Source organism: Monodon monoceros, unplaced genomic scaffold, assembly GCF_005190385.1.
Source record: "Monodon monoceros isolate NGI ecotype Baffin Bay Population unplaced genomic scaffold, NGI_Narwhal_1 Super_Scaffold_22, whole genome shotgun sequence".
Classification (NCBI taxonomy): domain Eukaryota; kingdom Metazoa; phylum Chordata; class Mammalia; order Artiodactyla; family Monodontidae; genus Monodon; species Monodon monoceros.
Window position 1 is genome coordinate 41,457,086 of NW_021703779.1, and position 7,185 is coordinate 41,464,270.

The window sequence follows — 7,185 nt, forward strand, 5'->3', positions numbered from 1 at the left end:
AGTGGATCAGTGGTTGCCTGGGAGTTAGGAGCACAGAGGGGCAGGACTGAGAGATAGTAAAGGGGCCAGAAGAAACTTTTGAGAGTGATGGATATATTCATTATCTTGATGATGGTAATGGATTCAGGCATATGTGTATGTGTCAAAACTAACCAAATTATACTCTTTGTATATGTCAGTTTATTGTATGTCTCTTATACATCAATAAAGCTATTAAAATAAAACCTTAAAAAGACTTCTTCAATTATGTCTCTGTGTCCCTAGGAACTCTGTTTCATTAGCCTGCAAACAGGAGGTTTTATTCAGCTTCTGATGGGTAATGGTTGGGCTTCAGCCACGCTCTAGAGACACAAGATTGCACAAGCACCATCCTTATGGCCCATGGAAGTTCTCATGGCGTCTTCTGAATCTAAAACTGCAACCCTTCTATGCTAAACACCTGCCTCCTTCATATTTTCCTACTATCATGTTCTCTACCTGGCATAATTTATCTAGGGTCAATTTGAAATTACCATGGCCACACTGGGGAATTTCTGACGTGAACAAGATTGTTCACTTAAGAAGTACCTCAGGGGATTTCCCTGGTGGTCCAGTAGTTAGGACTCGGAGTTTTCACTGCCATGGCCTGGGTTCAATCCCTGGTCCGGAAACTAAGCTGTGCTGCACGGCCAGAAAAAAAAAAGGGGGGGGTACCTTAGAACAAAAAGGGAAGAAACCCTCATGAGTCATGTGGAGATTGTTTTTATCTAAAAGAGAATTTTTTTTAACATAGGAGACTATATTAGCTTTGTTTCTATACTTCAAGGATTAATGAATGGTAGCTTTAAAATTATTTAGATTGGTAAAATTGTCAGTGGCCTGAGTTATTGTCTAAACCAGCTGTAATATCAATATCTATATATCTATTTATCTTTCTATTTCTTGTGTTTGTCAAAATGGGGTTTCTGTATCAATACACTCTTCATTCTTCAAAAAGCAACATAATTACCCTTTAAAAATTGTAATTTCATATTTGTCTGAAGCTGGGTCCCTCTTAATTTTTGTCCCTCTCCCTCTGTTTTACCCCCTTAGGAAACTTTTAAAGATTAACTGATCAAAAAACATTCAGTTGTTATGTGTACACTTTTTTTTCTAGTTCAGATAAACTGTCAAAAATGTCTAAAAAAAAGAAAATGTTATTAAATTGTTTCTTTTTGTAGACACTGAAAAGTGTACTTGCATAATAGCCTTTGTTATTCTAGTTATGAGAAAAGAAGAAAAGAGCTTAATTCCAAGATGAAGAAGAGCTTTTGATACAACTTAGTCTTTATTTATTTATTTGGCTGAGCTGGGTCTTAGTTACAGCACGTGGGCTCCTAGCTGCGGCATGTGGGATCTAGTTTCCTGACCAGGGATGGAGCTTGGGCCCCCTGCACTGAGAGCACAGAGTCTTAACCACTGGACCATCAGGGAAGTCCCATGACTGAGAGTTTTTAAAAATTAGTTTACCATTTAAAAATAATGTCAGCACAGTATTTTGGTTTGTACAAAACCAGGGTTAAATTATTTAACCTTTCTAAATTTCCTACACTGGTTTTATGAGTTAAGTAAGTTACCATTGTTTCCATAACTTCCTGAAAAAATATATTTATGAACAATTAAATGAAATGATAATAACTTTTTAAAGAGTTATGAAATTTTATGAAATTCTTAAACTGCTACAAATCACAAAGATTTAACATATTAGCTAAACTTGAAATTTCCAGATCCTGACTAATTTTAAGGCCTTAGATAAATGGTTAAGTTAATTAATAAATAATCTTTGGATATCTGGACAGTTTCTAAGTAAGAAACAGATACAAAACACTGGCCACTGAACATAACTCTTTATTCTTATCTCCTAGAACGGCACTGTACTTATCGTCCATAAATTCAGGAGAAGTGCAGAGAACTAACTGAATTCTAAAACCAAAATTTTTAAAGTTCTCAGAAACCCCTTGAACGTCCATGGCCTAAAGTCTTGCCATTATCCTTGATAGCAGTAAGATCTGTCCCCTCTAGGATCCACAAGTTACCTCCTTCTGAGTTAATAACGAGTTGCCCCATGGATTTGGAAAGTAATCCCAATCCTAGACTCTACCCTATGACATGCTGATATCATTAATTACAGCAGGGGACTCATAAAATACCTCCAGCTTTATCACCAACAAGTACAGCTGCTTTTTCAAAACACCCACCTAAGCAGCCTCTGCATGATCCCAAACCTGAAAGCTTGGTTTTCTGAAGAGGCATCAGAGAAAAACTGCCCTTGAGCCTCAGTGGAAAAGACCTTTTCAGGTACTGTTAGCAACCGACACAACACTAAAACTCCAAGGTACTGGTACTGAAGTTCATGTTTCCCAGCTTATAAGATATACAGACCACCTAGAGGGGTGGGATAGGGAGGGTGGGAGGGAGGGAGACGCAAGAAGGAGGGAATATGGGGATATATGTATACATATAGCTGATTCACTTTGTTATACAGCAGAAACTAACACACCATTGTAAAGCAATTATACTCCAATAAAGATGTGGAAGAAAAAAAAAAAAGATATACATCACTTCATCCTGACTACTGGATGGCCATTCCATTGGAATACTTTAAACAGGATTCTTAGGATCCCTCCAGAAACTGCTGACCGCAGAAGTTGACAGCTTCTGCCCAAGGTTAATTTTCTAATTCTTCAGTGGCCTTTTTCCTTCCTTTTACCACTCATCTTGCCTGTTATTGTACTTTACATTCCCTAGGAACTGACTCTAAGGCTCAATATGTTCTTCCTTATCTTCATCCTATGACTTTTGACCCTTTATGATCTTCTCCCACTTCAGAAAAAGTAAAATGTTCTGATGGGTTTTTCTCAGACCATAGCTACTGCTCTGAATTTAACCGTTTGCTGACAAAAATTTAATCTTTTTTCTTTTAAACACCTCTGAGAAGGTACGTTTCCTTTTATAGACCCTTTCTGGTTCTTAAGTTTCCCCCACATCATTAATCCCAAGCTTCAGTCACATAAAAATTGACCTCACATCAACAAAATGCTTCTACTGAGGTTACTACAACCCTATTAGCAAAACGTAGCCCGTAAGGAATGAGAACTAATATTAGCTACAAACATTTTTTTTTAATTTGACCGCACCACACAGCTTGCAGGATCTTAGTTCCCCGACCAGGGATTGAACCCGGGACCCCAGCAGTGGAAGATTGGAGTCCTCACCACTTGACCGCGGGGAATTCCCTACAAACATTTGTTCTCTTCAGAGACACTCTTTTTGGGAACTGTTTACCTCCACTCGCGTTATCTGCCCATTTCAAGGGACATATAATTAGCTCATGCAAAATGATACTTATACTCCCAATAAAGTCTGTGCTCCATTGGGATACCATTTCTGAGGTGGACCTCAGACTTACACCAACCTGCCACACACTAACTTATCCAATATATTTGGGGTAATTGTTAGAGACTTTCAGATATTTAAAACTACCTCTCTTCCAGAGGATCAAATTTTCATGAAAAGAAGAGGGCAGGGGCTTCCCTGGTGGCGCAGTGGTTGAGAGTCCGCCTGCCGATGCAGGGGACACGGGTTTGTGCCCCGGTCTGGGAGGATCCCACATGCCGCGGAGCGGCTGGACCCGTGAGCCATGGCCGCGGGGCCTGCGCGTCCAGAGCCTGTGCTCCGCAACGGGAGAGGCCACAACAGTGAGAGGCCCGCGTACCGCAAAAAAAAAAAAAGAAAAAAAAAAAAAAAGAAGAGGGCAGCATAGCAGAATCTGGACAACTCCCAGAGAGATAACTGGCTCCTCCTGCATTCTCTGTGAGCTGCGGTTCCCACAGATGCCATAAATGACACAACTTCTACTCTAGAAGGCTCCCCCACCCCCAGAAAAGTCTAAATTCTTTAGCCAGGCTGTCACGAGCAATCCGAGGAGCGAGTTAGCTTTAGCAATACCTCTTGCTGCACTTATATAAATACTACAGGTCAAGTAGAACAATTTCTGATGAGGCTAAAAGAAAAAGGCACCTGGCTCTCTACAAGAGACCAGCTGAAACATGGGACATATTCCCATGGCCTGGGTTGGGTCATCTAGGCCCCTGTGCCCAGAGTCTATTACGAGGCTGAATCATCATCTTGTTTCTGGTAACTGCCTGTGGTGATTTTGGCCGATGGATCCTGTCCAGAGTCGTAAATGCCACTGTGCAGCCCTTGTCACATCAGAAGGTTCAATACCTCATCCTGCAACAAAAGGAGCAGGAGAGACTTGCCCAAGTCCTCCTGCAGACAATTTTCTCGGTGCCCCCTCCAGATCAGCAATATCTCAGCAATGGTGATGATTAGAATATATAAATTCATGTCCTGTGGCCTGACCTCATCTGACCTTGGATGAAAGGGGGGGAATGAGAAAGAAATGCAGCCCCTGACATCCAGGAGCTGGCCTGGCACTCACAGCAAGGCCTTGGTGCTCTCCCGATGGACATGACCAATTTCACAGATTCCAAACATCAGACAAGGCCACTCTATGACTGTAATAGATCAAGACAAAAACTAGACCAATAAGCATTGTCCAAATTCCCCAAATGACTAAACATCACCCTCTCCTAGCTCATATGAACGGGTGCTGCTACTTTATCAATCACTCCCTTCGCCTCACCTTTCTAGATAAGGATTAAGATACCCAATCATAGAATCACCCCCACTTACTGACAGCCTCCAATCCTTGGACTCTCCCCTCAAATTGCCTAACACAAGGCCACATCCCATAATAGAATCTAACACCTTACCGAGACATCGCATGGTGTATATGTTCTCCTTCATGGCAAGGAATCAATGAACCCAGATTTGTGTGACTGGATGAAGAAATTAATGAATGAAGGGACTTATAATAAAAGATCCAAGACTTACCCTCTAAGAGCTCATAATGTAGCAGGAGAGACAGACAAACCAACGGTTCTCAGGCAGTGTGATGAGTATTATAATAAAACGTAAAGACAGGGTGCTGTACAAGTGACATGTCAGAGCCAGGGGTTTCAGTGAAGGCTTCCTGGTAGAGGGGACACTAGGGTGAATCTTAGGTAGGAGTTAGCCCAGTACAGATGTAGGGGTTGGATTCAGTGGGAGGAAAAACGTGTCTAGGCAGAGAATAGAAAGTTCAAAGGCAAGAAGCAGAGAGAGTATATAGCTAGACCATGACTGAGGTCAAGAAAGGACTACCAGCAAGTCTGCAGGGCCTTATATGCTTTTAGGTCCATTGAAGGGTGGTAGGATTAGATTGTATTTTATAAAGATTCAATAACCACATAATGTGATCAAAGTTAACAAATCATTTACCTCCAGATGTTAAGATGGATACAGCATCACTTTTATTGTATCGCCAAAAAGGCATAAATTGAATTAACCATGAGGAAAAAGCAAATAATCCCAAATTAAGGAACATTCTGCACTTTGAACTCCAAAAATATCAATGTCATAAAGGAAAAAAAGGCTAAGGAGCTGTTCCAGGTTAAAGGAGACTAAACAGAGCTAAACACAATGCTTTACCCTGGATTGGAATTGGGAACGAAATACTTTTTTTCTTTTGCTAGAAAGAACATTAGTGGGACAACTGATGAGACTCAGCTAGATAATACTGTATGGATGTTAATTGCCTGATCTTGGGAATTCCCTGGTGGTCCACTGGTTAGGACTCTATGCTTTCACTGCGGCTGTGAGCCCGGCTTCAATCCCTGTTCGGGGAACTAAGATTGCCACAAGCCACGTGGTGTGGCCAAAAAAAAAAATTCCCTGATCTTGATAACTGTACTGTGGTTATATAAGAGAATGTCCTTGTCTTCAGGAAATGCACACCACAGTATTTAAAGGTAAAGGAGCACCATGTCTGTAACTAACTCTCAAACTGTTCATAAATATATATATATGTGTGTGTGTGTGTGTGTGTAAATGAGAGAAGGATAAAGCAAATGTGGTAAACTGTTAACATTTGGGGAATCTAGATGAAGGGTAGTCATGAATTCTTTATATTATTCCTGCAACTTTTCTGTAAGACTGAAATTTTTTCAAAATATAGTTACCCCTTCCCTACCAAAAAAAAATGCATGTAGTTGAACAAGCTCTATGTGTCAGTACTGTGGTGGGACCTGGGAAGGAGAGGGTAAATAAGATGCATCCCCTGCTCTACAGGACTCATGGTCTAGCGGGCCATCTTGGCAGCAGATCCAAAGGTATGAGACAAGACCTCCAAGAAGATGACAACAATTTGGGCAAGAAATGGGGAAGGCCTGAATGAATTAGGGCAGTGCCAACGTAGCTGGAAGGACATTAAAGGGACAATATTTATGATCTGGTGACTAACTGGACTTGAGGTAGGGAACAAGAGAAGTCTAGTGAGGTGTCTGGGCTTCTTACACAGTCCATTGGCTGGACCATGGTCCCAGTCACCAAGACAGAGTGCTCAGGCAGTTTGTGGAGAGTAATGGGATTGAGTTTGGACAGCTCAGTGGTGCTGTTAAGTAGAGGGTTTGAGCTACAGGACTGTAGTTTAGGGGAAAGATCTGAGCTGAGATATATTTGGAGGAGTCATCAGCATTGAGGAGTTAGAGGAAGCCACGAGATGAGAAGAAGGCACAAGAGAACCCCAACATCTGGAGATCGCAGTCCCAGTCTTTGCCTCACCCAAGAAAATGTCCTTCAAGTTCTTACTTTTCTACCGATGGTTTGGGCTCTTTGCCAGATTTTTCCCAGCTGGATGTGTGGCTTTCGGAGGCTCCTCACTTTGTAGACTTCCTTCCCACACGTAAATGGGGACATGGGAGAGTAGTTGTCTTAAGTACCTCCCGGTGTGAAGGCGAAATAATTGAGGCCATAAACACCAGTTATTCTAAGTACTGACCGTAAACTGAACTGAGATTGCTCCAGCCATCTCCTGCCTGTGCCTTTAGGTATTGATTTCTGGTTCTTCCTCCTTAGTGAATTAAAGGAAATTAGAATGCCACAATGATCGTGATTTGAGTGCGATTTGATAGTGCAGATGGCAAAGAATGGGACACTTGATTGAGAGATATAAATAATGAGGTAACACTGACCTTGGATTCAACACATATAATAAAATGCATAAATCTCAAGCGTGGCACTGGATGGTTTTTGACAGTACATACACCTGTGCAACTCACGCCT